Here is a 19,881-nt window from a genome sequence, read left to right as displayed (position 1 = left end):
TAGGTATATGATATACTTTGAAAATTCAATCATCTTGGGCTTGAATACAGTGGTTGATCTGTTGCACTTAGAAGCCTAGAGGGCCAAAGTTTGTAAGCAAAGGAAATTACATAGTGAAGAATGACTGCGTTTGCACATTACACTAAGGTAGCATTTCCCAGCCTGGGTTTTATCCAACGATCAAGCTACTTGGAGAATTTTGGAGTTTGAAATCTTAGCATCTGAGAGAAGGCTAGGCTGGGGAAGCTGTGCTAAGCCATAATGTTGCTATTTGTTTGTGGGTTAGGGAATTGCTTGAGTCTTGCTATTATAATTTATAAGTATAATTTGTTACTAAAAATAGTGTTTGTAACCTAGAACGTGATGATTTATTTACTTAATAATTCCTCTGTTAAAAAATCTAAGACACAATTCTTCAGCTTCCTAGGCAGCACCTGACTGAATACACAATCCTCTCAGACATGTTCTTTAATACATAGGCTCAAGAATCTGCCTCATCCACTCCCCTTCTAGATAGAGGAAATGGTACGTTACAAAGACAGAACTCTGAACATGCAGAGTAAAACATTTCTTTGCCTGAGCTTGGAAATCTTCTCAGTAGCTTGCCTTCAGAAATAATGGGTGCTCCATTACTGGAAGTTTTTAAGAAGAGACTAGACAGTCACTTACCTGAAATGATACAGGTTCTCCTGTTTGAGCAGGGGCCTGGACTAGAGGACCTCCAAGGTCCCTTCCAGCTCTGTATTCCTATTCTATTCTATTCCTATTCTATTCTATTCTATTCTATTCTATTCTATTCTATTCTATTCTATTCTATTCTATTCTATTCTATTCTATTCTATTCTATTCTATTCTATTCTATTCTATTCTATTCTATTCTATTCTATTCCATTCCATTCCATTCCACTCCACTCCACTCCACTCCACTCCACTCCACTCCACTCCACTCCACTCCACTCCACTCCACTCCACTCCACTCTACTCTACTCTACTCTACTACTCTACTCTACTCTACTATATTATACTCTACATTCCATTCCGGTTATCTCTGAACAATAAATAAATGTTCTAGTTGACATGTTACATTTTAATTTGTTATGTCTGTATCTATGTCAGAAGCTGTATATTATTTCTTTGCTCAGTGCAGTCTATATAATTTTGGATTGACTTCAAGATTTATTTTTCTCTATATTACTTTTTTTGGAGCTTATACTGTATATAACTGTATAACTTGAAAATATTATTTAGCAGACAAGCCTCCTCTTGTGATCTGCTGCATGCATTGCATGCATTTTTGTATATCAGGCTTCATCTATTGTAAGTTTTAAGGTTTTTTTTACAATAAAACTTGATTTTGTTTATCTCTTGAAAGATGGAAAGTATTAAGCTACTAGTAATACACCTTTATGCTACAAAGTCAGAAAGTGCATTGGTGTATAGAATTTTTCATTTCTTTATATATATTTACATTAACTTGCTAAAAGGTAGTATAGATTGTGGGACTCCTATTTCTCTCAAAGATGGGAGTTATAAGGAGAATGCCATCTGGAATGTCCATGGAAGGTAAATAGCAATTGCAGAAACTACAAGCAAAACCACAAGGACAGGAAATGGAATAAGATATCTAAGACCCAGTGGGCTTATAGAGAAAACCTCCAGGTTTATCCCATAGGCCCAGTATTATTACTATACATGTGTACATCAAATTTATGTTAAATAATTGTTATTCCATATGCCTCAATCAGACTATGAATACACTCCCATTTTCCTGGGATAGATTTCAATGCTTGTTTTTGTGGTATAGATATCTGTTATAATTACTTGTGATATTCTGAGATGGATGAAAATTAATAAAAGGTTCTTATGAATTCTGGGAAAACTTCATGTCTGGGAACAGGAGGTCCATTCTCTTGTTCTTTAGTTTCAGATATTTTATAGAATTGATCTTTGTTAATTAACATCAATAGCTGGGAAGATCCTAGAAAAGATTATCAAAAAACAGATCTGCAAACAACTAGAAGCAAACAAGGTTATAACCAGTAGCCAGCATGGGTTTGTTAAAAACAGATCATGCCAAACCAATTTTATTTCATTCTTTGACAAAGTGACTAAACTAATAGACCAGCGAAATGCTGTGGATATAGTATACTTAGACTTCAGTAAGGCATTTGATAAAGTAGACCACAACCTACTGCTTGGTAAGCTAGAAAAAGATGGAATAGACAACATCACTACCAGATGGATCTGTAGCTGGCTGACAAACCGTACTCAATGAGTAGTCCTCAATGGCACTACATCCACATGGAGAGAAGTAAGCAGTAGAGTACCACAAGGTTCCGTCTTAGGCCCAGTACTCTTCAATATCTTCATAAATGACTCAGATGAGAGAATTGAAGGGGAACTCATCAGATTTGCAGATGACACCAAACTGATAGGAGTAGCCAACACCCCAGAAGACAAACTCAGGATCCAAAAAGATCTTGACAAACTTGAACAATGGGCCCTATCCAACAAAATGAGTTACATTGTAGAGAAGAGCAAAGTCTTACATTTAGGTAGGAAAAACCAAAGGTACAAATACAGATTGGGCAAGACCTGGCTTAAAAACAGTAACTGTGAAAGGGACCTTGGAGTCCTAGTGGACGATCACTTGACTATGAGCCAGCAGTGTGCAGCAGCAACCAAAAAAGCTAATAAAGTCCTGGGTTGTATAAACAGAGGCATAGAATCAAGATCACACGAAGTATTAGTACCACTTTATAAAACCCTAGTAAGACCACCCCTGGAATACTGCAGCCAGTTTTGGTTACCATATCACAAAAAAGATGGTGAGAGTTTGGAAAAAAATTCAGAAAAGAGTAACAAAGATGATCAAAGGCCTGGATACTAAAACATACAAAGAACAGCTGCGGGATTTGGGTTTGGCTAGTCTAAAGAAAAGAAGAAATAGGAGAGTGGCTGCCACAAGGTTGTTCACCAAAGCACCAGAGGGAAGGACAAAAAAACAATGGTTGGAAACTGATCAAAGAGAGAAGCAACCTGAAATTAAGGTGAAACTTCCTGACAGTGAGGACAATCAACCAGTGGAACAGCTTGTGGGCGCTCCATTAGTGGAGATTTTTAAGAAGAGACTAGATATTCACCTGTCTGAGACAGTACAGGTTCTCCTGCTTGAGCAGGGGGCTGGATTAGAAGATCTCCAAGATCTCTTCCAGCTCTATTCTATTCTAATTCACGGAGTTGTGGGTTTCAATAGTCCATGGTAGATGCAGATATCAGAAGTTTATGTCTAAGCCTTCATAAGTTCAAAAGAAAATGAAACACAATTCAGATTGGCAATGGAAGTAAAATTATGAAAGCCATGGGGTAGTAATATGATTCCATAACATTTTATGATTCCATAACATAACATTTCAGGGATTGCAGTTTGAGGTAGAATAGACCTTCAGCTCTTACGGGAATTACTTGCAGAGGAGGGAACTCTTCAATTTATATATTTTTTTTTTCAACCAAGAGACAAAGACACAGACTTCTTAATAGAGCAGAGCTTCTTTATTAATTTGTTCTGCTGTTTGAGCATTATAGCCATAACAACTCTAGTGAGAATGTTCCTTGCTTCAAAAGTTCTGACAGTAACAATATCCATAATCAGCCAGAGTTGCTTTCCTTGGTGGGCTCCCAGTATTCTGCAGCTGATTTGTGATGAGTAAAATATGAAATTCAGTCTGATGCCTCGAATTCCAAATTCCTTTTTTTTTTTGACTTTCTGATGATATATGAGAAGCTGCTTAAAAACACGTTCTTTGTCTTTCCCTCTTTAAGGTAGTTGCCTATTCCTTACAATCACAACTGAGCCAAAAATTCTCATTGCTAAGTGAGACATGTTTTAAGTGAGTTTTGCCCCATTTTATTACCTTTCTCGCCTCAGTTGTTAACTGAATCATTGCGGTGGTTAAGTCAGTAGCATGGTTGTTAGATGATTCTGGCTTCTCCATTGACTTTGCTCGCCAGAAGGTCACAAGAGGAGACCATGTGACCCTGGGGCACTACAACTGTCATAAATATGAGTCAGTTGCCAAGCGTCCAAATTTTGATCACGTGTTCATGGGGGTGCTGCAATGGTTGCAAGCGTGAAAAATTGTCATAAGTCACTTCTTTCTGTTTTTTAACTTAGAATGGTCACTAAATGAACTGTTGTAAGTTGAGGACTACCTGTACTATATCGCTAGGCATTCATTAACCATTACTATTTAGTGGATTTGTAATCTTTTATATTTTTGCTAATGTTTACATCTGTAATCTCAAATTTAGTCAAATAGTCATATTTTGCAGAATTCATTATTATGTATGTAATTATTTGCAATTAAAGGATCAGAGGATAAGTTATGGACATTTGCTGGCTCAAAGGCTATGTATTTGGGCTAGATCCCTGTGCAAACCAAGTTCCTCACTCACACAGAAGCTTACATGCAAGAGAAGTTTTTGTATTAATTTTTTTTCTCCTTGAAGAATTGGGGAACTGGCAGCTATGCTGTGTCTGAAAAAGATGATTAAAAATGCTGACAGTAGGTAGCCATTGGTCCCATCACTTTGCTAGTATTGTATTTTGGAGTTGGCAAAAATCTCAGATGTAAGCCGAAAGAATATCAGCAGTATGGCACTGAGCTCCCCTTGTTCCAGTCTTATGCCCAATCCATCATTAAACCCAAATTGATGATAGTTTCCCTCCCCTTCCCCTTCCTCTTTAAGTATTTATGAAATTCCTTGGCAATAAAACTTGCTATTTAATGTGCCAGTCTTAAAGGAAGAAAAGGAAAATTGATTTTCCTTTTCATTTCATTCATTTGATTATAGTGGCAGTAGTCATAATATCAAGCCATGCTGCCCTGACGCCAATATACCCGAGTGCTCTTTCACATTGCTGTTGCTGTTTGGATGTGAGTGCTGTGAGAAATGTAATGAGAAACACACAAAACCTCACATTGGCTTTTATCAGACATGATTCTCCCCCAGAACAATTAGTGGAAGGGGGAAATAATGACACATACAAAATAAATAAACCAAGCAGACGAGAGAGAAAAAGACAGAAATTGTAATTGATACAAAACTGTAACTCAGCTGTCCTGAGAACTATTGTGGCTTTTTTGTTTTTTAACTGATATTTTGTAAAGTCTCCTGGATGGTAATGTGAGGTCTGTAAATAAATCAAAAGAACCTGAAGCTGTTGGTTTTTCTTAGATGTCATGGACTAGATATAAAGTATTTAATCAAGAAAGGAATTATTTCAATCTCAAGGACTCAGGCTATATGGAAGCTATTTTTTGTAGTACTACTGTCCACACCTGCAGGATATTTGAATTCCATTAGTGGTATAGTCAAAAAATGTCAAGATGGCCACAGAAGTTTGATCAAGCTTTATCCATTTTTCATGAGTGTCACACATTAATAAACCAGGTGGAGTTGGATCAGTGTCATGACTGCCATCCTGACTTTTTTTGACCAGATCCTGCAGACATCCCTGAATCTGTAATTCCACTGGTGATCTGGTCACATGGATCCCCCCTTCCTCCTTCCCTCTATTCTGTTTCTTCCTGTAACAGATTTTCTCCATCCTCCATGTTTCCAGACTTTACTGGATATCCCATCATGCTTGAATGACCGTAAAACTATTAAGAAAAGGTTTTATTAATAATTTTGCAACTATGTGCTTTTTCCCAGCTGGAGAGGAGAAGCTAAGTTCTAAAAAGCTCTGCAATGGGACATTGAACTTTTTGGGGGGAGAATAAATGGCTGGCTTGGTCCAAGCAGGCAGAATAAGATTAGATTGCCCACCAGTGGGGACAGAGGCCACCCAGAAATTCAGCAGAGGATCATCAGGAAAATAAATACTAGCTTTGTTGCAAGTGCCTAACAGGGGAAATAAATTGAATTCAGTTGACATTGTGTAATCAGTGAGGTGCAGAACCAGTACAACCTGAAGCAAGTGCCTTAAGTTATAAATGAGAATAATACATCAACATGTAGAGATAAAATATTTATTACTTGCCTAGTGTAGAAATTAAGGTGTGTATCTTAATGGATAGTTTTCATTCTTTTCTTCATATCTGAACTTATAAACCTATTAGCTCTCTTGAACTGAAGGCTCCTCATTCCAGGTAGAAAATGGGAGGTGGGGGGAGGATCACCCATTGCCAGCTTCTGCACATGCACAAAACAATAGGAAAGGATTAAGTAGATGAAAAGTACTACTTATTGTATTTGTCTCTTATGTTTTAGTTAAATTTCCATGGAATGGCATACTTATTTGCCCACTTTTATCAAGACCAGAGAACAATATGCCACAATCAGCAGCAAAGCAGTCATTTGCTGCATTTTTATTTAAAGCCATAAACTCTAAAAAGGGAGGGGCCTACTAGGAGTACAGGGTATCAGACCTCTTGCAAGATGCTTAATTTGAAAAGCTAATTTGAAAATGTAAGGGGTGCACATATAAATATAGAAGTTCAGAATAGAATTCTCATGTGACCTCTTGGCTCGCCATAAAGCAATTGGCGACATTGTGCCCTATGGGAACAAGTTTTTTTCCCCCTGAAGGTTTATTTGTCATTTTAAGAGCTGTTCCTGCACAGAAAGAGAAGACTAGGAGAGAAGGAGATAGGGCTGTAAGCTATAATAGGTAATGGTGCAGCTGTTTCAGTGAAGTTATGCAAACATATCTCAAACTGGTGTCCTTTGGATATCGAACTACAATTGCTATCATTCCCTGACAACATGTTGAGAGGAAGGAAGGTTCAGGTTATGTCATTGCTTAAAATAAGCAGAGTCCTCCTTATGGTTATTCATAAGTAACAGTAGAGGAAAAATATAAGTTCGGTTCTTATTTTTAGTGCTCTTCCCTATCTCTCAAATCAGCTGTAGAAAAGAAACCATTAATTTCAAGGGTCAGGTAGCATAGCATTCCAATTATAGACTTGCATGACTCAATAGTTTCATACGTTTGATCTTTTTTTTTTTGAACAGTTAGCAAAAAATATAGATTGCCCAGAATTTAGATTCATTTCAAGGCGGCCTTGATATAATGTTTATGGTAGAGAGCAAAGTTTTGGCTGCCTAAAACATCTTTCAAAAGAAATTTGTACCGTATTGCTGTTAATTTGCTATTGATTTTCTACCTCCATATTTGATTTTTATGCAAGTGAGTATCCCTAACATGAGTCCCATCAAGACTGAGAATCAGTAATATGTGTGATGCTTTAGGAAACTTTAAAGACTCACAAATGTGTAATGCCCAGACTCAGCAGTGAAGTGAAGAAGATATGGGAAGAAGGGAGGGAGGGAAGAAGGAGAAGAGGAGGGAGGGAAGAAGGAAGAATATGAAGAAAAGCTGAATAGTAGGATGGTGCAGCACTGAGGTGGTATAGAAAATGCATAGTACCTAGTGCAGGGGTGTCAAACTGCTGGCCTGCAGGCCAGATGCATCATGCCGAAACCACGGCCATCTCATTGCTGGTGATGGAAAAAAAAGTTGTGATACATCATGACACATCATGTGACATTGCAAGTTTGATACCCCTGACCTAGTGAGATTTCTATGCTTGTGAAAGGAGGCCATGTAAAGTAAGATTGGCATGAAATAACATGCTTCCCACCAGTTCACCAAGGGATGTTTCCACCCCCTTAGTATTTTTATATCTCTTAAAAACCTTGTGATATTTAGGCACCTCCGTGAAGCTGGAAATGTCTCACAAGATTTCAGCCATTTGAGTGAGACAAAACCATTGCAAAAGATTCTTTACTGGTGTCCTAGTCTTGAGTAGGTTGCTAACCATACTGTAAAATAATTCTAGAACATGATTCTTAGTTTGGAATCAGAACAACATATGTCTTATTTGTTCTGAAACCCAATGGGATTCAGCCCTGTGAACATTAAAAAAAACTACTTTTAAAAGCAATGACAGGCAATTTGAAAACAGGGTTGAAATATCACCAAATCAATGAATGTAAAGCATAAGCACTTTTTATGCTTACAAACTTTTCTTTAGATGATTTCAAGTATCTGCAACTCCAACAATAAGAAATTAGTTAGACTGGGACTTTAGCATTTGGATTCTAAATTTCATTAATAGCGTAATGAATTTCTCTTGTCGGGGATGCAGTTCTGCATTCTGGATATAACTGTGGTACCTGAATAAACTATGATTGAAATACACAATTCTATGAAATTACTTTCCATGGAGAGACAGACACCACCATTGTGATTTAAAAAATCCTATGTTCTCTATATTCGTTCATCCAGCATTATTGGCAACTGGAGTGACTGGAGTTGACTGTGCAAGACAATCTAGATAATTTACTGGCAGTGGAACTACAAACACAGCAATCAATTTACTAACTCAACTTATTGGAGAAATTAATAACATTAAGAGCATGCCTCATATTCAGGAATTTGCTTTTTTTTAAAAAAAGCATCTCTTTGGATTTCTGCAATATATTGAAGGCGGGTTAAACAAAAAGTAGTGTGCCTCCTATGTTATAAGTTGTCAAGAGATGACGTGTTATCTCACTTTGTTTTTTTTTAATTAAATACTTTAAGAAAAGGCCATAAACAAGTACATGAAAGAACATGAAAGAAGACTATCATGGAAATGAATAAATTAGGGATTTAAAAATGTCATGGAGGATATAGCTTTCTAATATACCATTAATTAGTTGTAAAGAGTTTTATATATATTACATTAAAAGGTTTGTGAAAGATGGGGTCCTTGCCTGTTGTTGAGAAAGATGAGTTGAAATTTGCCAGCAATTACTTTTATGGGAATGAAGCAAGGCGATTTCTTCACAACCAACAAAACATAGGCTCATCATTAGAAATAGATCAGTTCATGGAATGTTTTTTTTTAAGATAGATAACCTTTATTGTCATTGTTTACTGTGGGCACACTAGCACACATTAAAAATGAAATTCTGTTGCCTGCTCTCAAAAGTGTACACATACATAATACACATACAAACATGCTACATACAACATATGTATAAACCTACACCTTTACATATAAATAACATAAATATTAATCACTGTCCATCTTGAACACATAACGGAAGGAGGAAACTTTAGAGTTCACAAAGTTCATACTGTATGGAACAAAACTGTGACTGAATCTAGATGTTCTGCTTTGGATACCATGGAGCCTCCTCCCAGAGGGTAACAAAGAAAACAGGTTGTGAAGAGGATGTGTAGTGCCCCAGACAATCCTGTGGATCCTGTTCAAGCAACTGCCAATAATGTTTTCTGCCATCCTCACCACACTCTGCACCGCCTTCACAATATCATCACAAAGCTTCTCCAATGGACCCTGTCTTCCTATGAACACTGCCCCCCCCCCAGATTTTAAGAATGCAAAATTGAAGTACTTCAAATTTTGAAAGAATGATTACACAGAATTTGGAAGCACAAGAAGGATATTTTGCTGCAATATGACAAACACTAGCGTTCCAATACATGAACTACCGCAAGATACAGTTTGGAAGTTGGATCTGTTTTATCCCACCCATTGTATAGTCCAGACTTGGCATGGATTCCTGTGTATCCCATCTTTTCCTATATTCTGGCTTGGAAGTGTATATTAAGAGAGAAGAAAGAAAATAGGGAGGCAAATGCCCTGGTGGGTTTTATGCTGTGGAGCTGTCAGTTCTAATTCTGTCATTTCTGCTGTTTTCTAGGCCTCTAAACCATGATTCCGGCAAAAGGGTGATTCAGAGACATTCAGTGTAGATGCTGTTGTGTAACAGTGGGTAAAGGGGAGCCTGATAAAGGGAAGGAGGGCAGGGCAAAGGCTTCTAGTGGCAGAGCTCTGAAATACTAGGTGAGTTACACTACAGGCTATATACACTATGACTACTGCTGCCACAATGATATCTTCTTTTGTAACATTTTGTTTAATAATGCAAGTGTGTGCATGTGTATACCTTTGTATGTGTGTGTGCTGTATGTATATGTACCATTTTTACGCTGTGAATTCAACAGGTTCTCAAATAATCTTACAAAACATGCTGAACACTGGCAATTTTGAGATGTGTAGGCTTCAGCTCCCAGCAGTCTGGCAAGTGGAATTCTGGGAATCAGAGTCAACACATTTCCTTTTTCATATGTAATTTTTATTAAAATATTTAAACCAGAAGGTAAAAGCTAACTCAAACTAATAGAAAGTAAGGATGATTGCTGTTGTTGTTATTGTTATTATTATTATTAACAACAACAACAAAAGTTGCAAATAAAGGGAAAAAGTTAAAGAAAAATAGAAAAGAAAAAAGTATAAAGAAATGTCTTCTGATATTCTTCACAGCAGGTCAGATATATTGACTTCTCTCTAAAGTTACATCACATTACTCTTCTTTCTAAAACCTACCCTGTCTAATGAAGGAGAATATTTGTACCTCAGGGTTGAAGTGAGGGGTCCTTGGCACTCTCTGAGCTTGCTTGTTTTCTTGCAAACGTTTCATTATCCTAACTAGGTAAAATCATCAGTGCTAGTAAAGAGTGCTGTTTGCTGTCAGTTTATATTCTCGTTCCTTGCCCTGACAGTGTTGGTAGGGGTGGTCTTAGAGCAGGGGTGTCAAACTCAATTTCATTGAGGGCCGCATCAGCATTGCGGTTGCCCTCAGGGGGCCGGGTGGGTATGGCCTCGGTGGGCGTGGCCTACTGGGTGGGCATGGCTAGAGTGCATATGGCCTACTGGGTGGGCGTGGCCAGCTCTACATTGTTCGCATCAAGGGTACCTATGGGGGCCTGGGCAGGAGTGGGACAGATCTGAGGGTCTCTGGCAGAAGGAGGGTCTCTGGGCCAGGGCCAAGGCAGTGGGGGCTGTTCCCTCACTGTTTCCAGGATGGCTTCGCGGGCCGCATGAAACCACTTCGCGGGCCACATCTGGCCCCCGGGCCTTGTGTTTGACATGTCTGTCTTAGAGATTCTTTAGTTGGGCTGTTTACTGTTGGCTCATTGGGGTTTCTTAATTGGGGTATTGCTTACTTGATTGTTGGTCTGAAGGTGACCTTGGAGTTAATCTACCCTGTCTAATCATCAAGTTCACTTTTTTCATTGTTACGCAAAAAGTTCCTAAGAGGCTTCCAATCAGTATTTAAATATAAATAAGGTCTTTTCAGTAATCAAAGAATTTAATTTGTCCATTTCAGCAAAGTCTGTCAACTTCACCAACCAAACCTCCCTAAAGTGTTAAAACTTTCTATTTCTAGAGCCTACACACCTTAAAGCTGAGAATTACTGCTTTAATGCACACATGTTTCAGAATGAATATCTTGTCTAACTCACTTTGGATAGTTCAGGATAAAATTGTATTTTCTCCTACCCCCAAGGCATCAAATTTGTTGCTTGACATTGCTTTTAGGCCCAGTTAACAGGAATATATCCAGATTTTGAGAATGTGGCAGGTTTATGAGTGTTCCAGAAATCTGAGGCTATGGAGCCAATCATACATTGATTGGTGTCTAACCAGGTTATACATAGAAAACTTGCTGTAATTCCCTAAGATTTTCAAGTTTAGAGTACAGTAACCCATGTCTTTACAAGCTGTTGGAACAAGAGTAGAACTGACTGTTGCATAGGCGACTACAGATATTTTTGTTTGGGGACTTGCAGTTAGACTACTGAGGAGTGTGTGTATTTTTCACTATGTACATGTGGTTTTTGGAATGACACCAGTTATTCTGCAGTTGCAAGCATATGAATATATTATGAATGTAGGCTGCCTGCTAGTCCTTCATGCCTGATTGTCAGTTCCAACAAGGGTAAGCCTCTCAGGCCAGACTGTCACTACACACTCTTGAATATGCTCTCTGTCATATGCAATCAAGTACCTCAGCCCCCACTTTTTCAGAGAAAGAAGATCAATAAAGATAGTGAGGAGCTTGGGGGCTAAATCCAATGAGGAACAGTTCAAAAAACACCTGAATATGTTTAATCTGAAGAAGAGAAGGCCAAGGGAAGACATAATAGGAGTCTTTCAATATTTGAAGGCCTGTCACAGGGAAAAGAATGTGGATTTATTCTCCACAACACCTAAGGGCAAGACAAGAGGCAATGAGTAAGAAGCTTTAATGGGGAGAGAACAGAATTTGAAATAAGGAGGAATTTCCTGAGAGTCTGCTCTTGGAGTTTAGGGTGCTCTGTCACTAGAGTCTTTCAAGAAAAGACTGAACATCCATTTTTCCACACTGGTATGACGATTCCTGCCCTGGACAAGGGACTGAACTAGAAGACCTCCAAGGTACCTTTCAACTCTCTGATTCTATGATATAAAAAAAAACCCAAGGGAGACTATTTCAGGAAGAGGCTGAGGATATTAAAATTTGGAATAAGTAATCCAGATAAGTCTAGGAAGTGGGGGAACATTTCCTTTAGGAACCAGCCGTTGCTGTAAACATAGGTAAGACATCTAGCCAGGGACTTCAGTAGAGAATTGATTTCTGCTTTTCTCTATGCTATTAATTCTTAATTTTCTATGCCTTTCTCTGTCAGCTATTTAAATTGGATGTAAGAATATTATATTCAAAACACAAATTTATTAATAAAAAGTATATTTTTTCATTTGAAACTTTTTGTGATTCTTAATAATATTTGGAATTATCTCTTTAGTATTTCTTCTGAGATTTTGATGCTGTCTGTTTTTCTTCCATTACACATACACCATATAAATACACATTTCATCCACTACACAGTAACATAAATATATGCAAGAACTCCTTCAAGTGCAGTGCATTGCGAAGCTGCAGCTGGCCCTGGAAGCTACAGTCACTCCAGCCCCACCCCAGCAGCATGGTTCCAAGCTGTAGCACCCAAGAAGTCCCAGCAAGCATTCATTTGCCCAGCTCTTTCTCTGCCAGTTCCCTAAACTGATCTTCCACCATTTGCACTTAGCCACCATGGCCAAAGAGAAGCGCCTCACTGCCCTTTACTGTCTCCTTTTTGTGTCTGGGACTGCTAAGCTACCACAGGGGCTCCAGCTTCTCCGGTGAAAACTTCCTGCATGTGGGTTCCTAATCCCTATTTTTTCCACAGTGTGGCAGAAATAAAAATGCCAGCAAATGGGAAAGGCAGGAAGTGTTTTCTCCCAACAAGAAAGCACCAGGGGTTGGCTTAGGGAGGCACATGTAGGAAGCATGAGCCAACCCTAAGACACCCCCAGTATTTTCCCCGGGTCCAAAAAGGAGACATCGAAGACAGCAAGATGCTACTGCTTCAGCCGTGGCAGCTGGGCAAAAGGTGAAAGGACTGAGGGAGAAATAGGAGAGAAGCTGGGCAAACAAATGCTTGCTGGCACTTGCTGGTGCTTCCTGGATTTTGCAGTTTGGTGCCACACTGCTAAGGCAGCTGGTGTGGGTGTGGTTTCCAGAGATGGCTGCAGCTTCACGTTGCACTGCGGCTTTTTGCATCCCCAGAGCTACACAGTTCTAGGTTGCTTGCCGCTCTCCAAGGCAGGGTGCAGGGTGGCCAAAAGGGAAGAAATGGGGATGGGGAGATAGATGAGAGTGGAAAGAACTAAAGTGCCTCTGTGGTCATAAGTTCAGGTGGGCTGCCAAGCACCCAAATTTTATCTCATGACTGCCGTGGTACAGCAACATAACTTAAGGCACTGGTTGTAATTTCCACTTTTCCAGCACTGTTGTAACTTTAAACAGTTGTTGAACAAATGGTTGTAAAATGAGGATTACCTTTACTGTAATTCAGCTGTCTTGTGTTTTCTGAATTAGAAAGGCTGCAGCCTTATTTTTTACAGTTTAGAATTTTTTGGAATTTCTTGCTTTCTTAGATTTTCTCAGCTGAACAGCCACTGCTACTTTAGTTGAATAAATTAACCTCTCCCCGCTGGGCATCTGCAGCATAAAAATAAGAGGAACTTTTGCACGGTGGAAGCATATCTTACTTTTATAAATAAAGTTTAATGGCAATGTGATACCATTTAATTCAATCTTATCATAGAACATAACCTTACCAGAAGCTCCTGTTCCATTCCATCCCATTTAGGTTAATTTATTTTCCAAAACACAGGTGCTATCAAAGCCATTCCATCTAGAAATGAATTTGCATAGTGAAGAAAAATCAATCCACTGTAGGTGATATGATGGAAGCCAGGCTGCTTAATAAAAGAACATCCACCAACAAAACCAAATCAGTAAGATGGCAATGGCAAATAATTTCATATTATTGCCAAGAAAACTATATGAAGGCATTCTTCAGATCAAAATCACAAGGAAATTTCATCACCGATGATACCAGTATTGAAAAAGGAATTACTAATTTTACAAGGAAAACATATATGGCACATGAGTACCAAGTAGAAACTTGAAATTATTAAAATGGGAATGGGGAACTAAACAATGTTTTAGGAATAAATAAATTTAGGTAGGCCAGAATAGGCCACTTTAAAATACATCATTGTAAGATATACTGATGAGAGCATGAATCACTACAAAATAATGGAGAACCAATAATACTTAAAAAGTAAATTGCTAGATATATATACTTAGCTGTAATTAAAGAAACTATAGAATCATATCTGTCAGAATTATCCAGTAAATATACTGCTCAAAACAAATAAAGGGAACACTTAAACAACACAATGTACTGTATTTAATAGTAGGATGTCTTATTTTCTGTTCCCTTTATTTTTTTGAGCAGTTATATTAGTATATGCAGCCACTCTTTATGGAAGATTTCTCTGGCAAATTCAAAAGGAGCTACATATTACCAAAAAAGGACTTAAGTGGTTGGTATAAAAAAGTTAGAAAACTGGAGAAAACTGGAATTATAAGAACATTTAGCATGGTTAAAAAATAATGACTTTGTCAACATTTTTTGTTATTAATGCCTGCTTTATGTATCATAAATGCAGGGTCAACATATGCATGCCACCATGTGTAGAATATGGGAAAGTTCCATCTATAATGAACAAATCTAGAGATAGACATGTTAAATCTACAGATAAAACAGGGAAGGAGAATAGCCATGCCTGCAACATATAACCTGGAGAATATGTAGTCAAGAGTATAAGACAAATATGAGGAGCAGAGTTAATGCACAAAGCATATGCTGAAAATCCACATAGTGATGAAGTGAAGAGTTTATTTTCTTGAGCTGAATAATAAATAAGGATGGACATTATTTTGGTAAATGAAAAAAAATATCTTAGGGAGGAAGACTGTGTAACACAGGCTAAAAGAAATGCCCTGAGAAAACAAAAGAAAGAAGAAAACATGCAATGGCTACTAAACATGGACTAAATAATGGCTTACTAGTCTTTTGAGATAATGACAGAACTGAGACATTTTGGACATGTGATATAAATGAATGATGTACTAGAGCAGGGGTAGGCAACCTCGGCTCTTTTATGACTCATGGACTTCAACTCCCAGAATTCCTGAGCCAGCTGGCTCAGGAATTCTGGGAGTTGAAGTCCATGAGTCATAAAAGAGCCGAGGTTGCCTACCCCTGTACTAGAGAAATGAACTGTCTTGGCAAGGTTAAGGGAAGTAAAAGAAGGGGGAGACAAAGGATAGTCAAGATTTTAAAAATGACTAAAATTTTCCTGGAAAAACTACAAGGTTATTATTATGGATAGGTCACGATAGTGATTGATTGTCTATACCAGGGGTGTCAAACGGCCGGCCTTGGGCTGGATGCGTCACGTGGAAGCCGCACCCACCCTATTGCTGGCAATGGAGAAAAAGCTCCAATACGTCGCACAATGTCACGTGACGTCGCGAGTTTGACATGTCTGGTCTATACCATTGCAGGAATTTAAGAACAGTTTAAAACTCAGCAGCCTAAAAAGGAATGTAAAGAAAAAAAGAAAAAAAAATGCACCCTATATGCACCATGTGTTTATCATTAAGACACATAAAAATCCTTGTTTGTGTGTGTGGGCCCTCCTATCCTCCCCCTATTGATTGTGATATTGAAAGATTGTGAAGGAAGTAATTGGTTTTAATAGCCAGGGCTTCTCCCTCTTAGGAAGATATATGAAAAAAACCACAGGTTGGTGTAGAAGAGTTGGGAGAACTCTGGTTAAATATTTTTTTTTCTGACCTTCTCAGTAACATTCAAGGCCTTAGCCCACAGGGCTAAGGAGCTCGCAGGAGACAAGGAGCTCGCAGGAGACAAGGTATTTAAAGTTGGTAATTAATCAGCCAGTTAGAAATAAGAGGACCTGCTGTTTTATAAACCAATTAGAGAGGAACTGGCTTGTTAAGTAACCAATTTTGTGAATTTGCTAAAAAGGGAAAGATCTATTGTCCTTGTAGGAACCAATGGCTGCTTGAAACTATATGTAAATATTCAAATAATGAATTGGAACTACTACTAATTGGAACTAACTACTACTATTACAAACTTCATTGGTATAAGATAAAATGAAGCTTTTAGGGCTGCTATCTGGAAACATACACACACACTTACACACAGGAACCAGATTATAGTTATCTTGCCTTGGGATTGTTAGGCAGTAGACATAATTTTGCTGGCATGAGACAAATGGGCATCCTGAGTCTAAATATGTTGAAACCTGAAATCCATATCAGGCATTGAAGTCAGAGAGAGATATAGACAATTAAGCTTCTCCAATGATACTTTTCAATTTCTCCTTGGATAAATGTGGTTTTGGAGAGAACTCTTCAGGTTTTAAGATGTCAGTACAGAACTGCCAGGTTACCTTATGGTGCTAAGTGTCAGAATCCATTTATATCACATTCATAAATGTATGTTTAAAACATTATCCCCCCCCTATGGATTCTGCCATCTCCCGAGGAAGGAGGAGCATATGTGGATTCAGCCTGCCTTAGGTTATTTCAAAAGCCAAGGGAACCTTTTGAACTGGGGGGGAACAAAAGGGAGGGTTAGAGAAGAAGGCATCTGGCTTGTGTCTTCTTTTAATTCTGGAGAGGAAGAAAGCAATAACCATAAAGATTTGAAGTTCCTTTTTTCCCCCACGAAAGGGATGACACGAAGTAGAAGGATGGGGGCTGACCAAATGGGGTTGAGGGAAGGGGGGGGGTTGAACTGGGTACCCTTTATAAAATTTCAATTTGTAAAACAATAATAAGTCCTGTCTTGTATTCCCACAACCAAGCATGTCCTAGTAAAGATTCCTTTTGGACTAGAACTGACTCCAAGAGTTTTTGTTTTCCTAAGACGTGGATTGGGGTGGGTCCTGACACTAAGTATGTTTTGTGCTGTGAGTTCCAACTAATATGACTAATAGTTTATGATTATGGAACTGGGTATCCAAAACATTTGAAAGGCATCAGATTTCTTCTCCTATAAATATATATGAACTTGATTATACAGGTGTTAAGATATGGTTGTTTAAAACATGGATGACAGTTTTTCCATCTATGAAGCATTTCAATGTTCTTTGATCCAAAAAGTACCATTAAAGTATTTTTTAATGTTCAATAGACAAGATATTAATAATATATACAATACAGTTTTATAAATATCTGCTTAAATGTACAACCGAGTTCACTGGAGCACCAACTCACAGTAATATGAAGATTATCTTCTTCCTCTCAGAATGAATGCATTAGTTCATTTTGTTCTGGATGAATTCAAATCTTTCTTTTTCTGGTTTCTCTACTTACCCACAGTAATTTTTTTAATTATTCTCTCATCTAGGCTAGAAACTTGATTCAGTGAAGCATCTGAATGAATTGCCACTGGACTTACTCACAGGTTGAGGCTGCATACTAATAAGCTGATTCTGTGTATTTTTGCTGAACCCAATAAAATTAACTAGCTGGCAAATCATGTGGGTTTCGCATTATGGTTGACCTCTTCTTATTTGTGCATTGGATGGCAGGATTTCAGAGAATAAAGTTAACTTGTTAAGTGAAACACTCAAAATGTGTTTGAAGCTGTTAAATAGAAAACATTTCTATGACAAGTGAATTGTCTGATCAGATAATAAGTTATAATGAAAGCAGGACAGTTGCTGGGAAGCTTTGCGATGGCACTGGGTGAAATGCAGATTCTTCATCTCTTTCAAGAGATACAAAGGTAGAAATCAATAAGAATATTTAACCATACAGGGTTCATTAGTTCCTGTTGTAGCTTTAACCATAATGTTTTCTCTTCCTATTGCTCTGCATTATATGTGCTTATAGAAGGAATGTAATGAAAAGTACTTTTTCAGTGGCTATTGTGCTGTCCTTGTTATAAAAACACATTTTGTGGCTAGTTTTTTTTCCCCAGACCCCAAGAAGCCAAGAAAGACGGGTGGGCTTACTTCTGAGCAGTTTTCTTTATTGCTCTTCAGCTGTAGACAGAAAACTTACAAAATTAAAGTATCATTGTAAATATACTCCGAGAATTGCTAAGGAGGCGCCTTCTTAACTCTATTTCTTTCAACCAAACTATCTAAGATTTGCTATCTCTTGACTTTCCGGAATGTAGCCACTCCCTCCTGGGAATTCAGACTACATTCAACCATAATTTCTATATTTTTGTTTTTTAACATATTTTTATTAGGAATTTTGATTATAATAGTAAAAATTTACAGAAAGAGAAATTCATAGAAAAAGTATAGGAAGAAAAGAAAAACCGAAAAGAAAGAATGTAATTAAGAAAAAGAAAAGAAATTCATAAATAAGTTACTTCCGACCTTCAACACACTAAGTATGAACAAATTTATGATTCTTCACACTCTATAAGTTTACAAACAGATATTTCTTCATCCCATATCCCATTCTTTATTGATAAGCAAATCCATAAAATAAACTTTTCAATCCTGATATCAAAAAATGTTCATAAAGATGTGCCAGAACTTTGAAAAAAAATCTTATTTCAACCTTGATCAAAGAAAGGTTGATATTCCTTCCTTCTACTTCCAATAGTCTTAACCTTTAATCCAATCAAATATTGTTATAGGTTTGATCTCATATTTTCTTCATCCCACATTGAGGTTTTAACAAGTCTTTTTGAAGATCCAATAAGACAACGTTTTCCAGGTCATTGTCTTGGTTTATCATTTCTATTTTCCTTATATGTTTATGTTTATGTTTATTGGACTTATATACCGCCCTTCTCCCGTAGGACTCAGAGCGGTTCACAAGGAATTTAAAATAACAATACACATTACAAAAGTTAAGAACAATTAAAATAATTAAATTTAGTCCTTGAATAAAATAAAACCCCTATTAAACTCCAATTAAAACCCAATTAAATAAAATTACAATTAAAATTCTCAGTCCTGGCCAGAAAGCTCAAAGAGCCAGGTCTTCAGGTCCCGGCAGAATGAACGAAGGTCAAGGGCAGTCCTGAGCTCTACGGGCAGCTGGTTCCAAAGGGCAGGCGCACCCACAGAGAAGGCCCTCCCCTTGGGTGTTACCTGCCGGCAATCTTTTGCCGGCGGTACCCTGAGAAGGCCCTCCCTGTGGGAGCGCACAGGACGAAGGGAGCTTGATGCCGGCAGCAGGTGTTCCCTCAAATATCCCGGACCCAAGCCATTTAGGGCTTTATAGGTCATCACCAGCACCTTGAATCTCACCCGGAGGGCAACCGGAAGCCAATGCAGCTCGCAGAGCAGAGGTGTTACATGGGAGTATCGGGAAACCCCCATCACAACTCGCGCAGCTGCATTCTGCACCAGCTGAAGCCTCCGAGTAGGGCAGCCCCATGTAGAGAGCGTTGCAGTAGTCCAACCGGGAGGTCACGAGCACATGAGTGACTGTGCGTAGGGCATCTCGGTCCAGATAGGGCCGCAACTGGTGCACCAGGCGAACCTGGGCAAAGTCCCCCCTGGTCACGGCTCCTATATGATCTTCAAAACTGAGCCGCGAATCCAGGAGGACGCCCAAGTTGCGAGCCCTATCAAT

The 19,881-nt window shown here is 38.3% G+C and overlaps 1 protein-coding gene across 1 annotated transcript in view; it reads left to right on the top strand.

Annotated features, from left to right (window-relative positions):
• The window catches only part of CACNA2D2 (calcium voltage-gated channel auxiliary subunit alpha2delta 2), a gene marked incomplete at both ends in the record, with an annotated part of 725,967 nt that overhangs the window by 116,072 nt on the left and 590,014 nt on the right, over positions 1-19,881 (top strand). The window lies entirely within an intron of this gene.

The sequence above is a fragment of the Vipera berus genome (genome assembly GCF_964194415.1).
Source record: "Vipera berus genome assembly, chromosome: 2".
Classification (NCBI taxonomy): domain Eukaryota; kingdom Metazoa; phylum Chordata; class Lepidosauria; order Squamata; family Viperidae; genus Vipera; species Vipera berus.
Note: the sequence above shows the minus strand (reverse complement) of the source record. Positions and strands in the feature narration are given on the sequence as shown.